This window comes from Onychostruthus taczanowskii, unplaced genomic scaffold (assembly GCF_017590055.1).
Source record: "Onychostruthus taczanowskii isolate IOZ18803 unplaced genomic scaffold, ASM1759005v1 scaffold2781, whole genome shotgun sequence".
NCBI classification, from domain to species: Eukaryota; Metazoa; Chordata; class Aves; order Passeriformes; family Passeridae; genus Onychostruthus; species Onychostruthus taczanowskii.
The window spans coordinates 1-563 of NW_024500108.1; positions in this window are offsets into that span (position 1 = coordinate 1).

Below are 563 nucleotides of genomic sequence, written 5' to 3' on the forward strand. Positions count from 1 at the left end.
TGAGCAGGGAAGGTGAAGCACTTGCACTCCAGAGTTTGTGCCTAAGTGGATGTGATATCCTTTCCCCTCTTTGCTGGAAAGGCTTGAGATTCGTGCTGCGAAAAGACTTTGTCAAGTGTGTGCTGGCATGGTGAGACTTAAGCAGGATCCTTGATGAACTGGAGAGCATTGATGTGTCAAGTCCTTTGGTGTAGAAAGTGATGGTTCTGGCTCCTCTTTTGGAACGTTCCCCCTCAACCAATTTTCCTGTACCAATCTTGGTTGTTACTGGTAGGTAGATATTTCCTTGCAAATGTGTTGTGGCATTTTCTATCTACCCCAATGGTCTCTTCATTCCGGCACTGTGTTGGGTAAGCATGTGAGGCAGAATTCAAAAAGGAGAGGAGGCGTGTAATGCTTTGATGCAGCAGAAGTTTATTGAGGCAAAAGAATGCTGAGGGAAGATGAAGAAATTGAGAAGAGCTGGTCTGATATGCGGGGTGGTACCATCAGCCGAGGTGCTTTGGTTGCAGGAGCTGTTGCCAGAGGCCAGAGCTGGTGGTGTCAGGGGTGGTGCTGAGGGC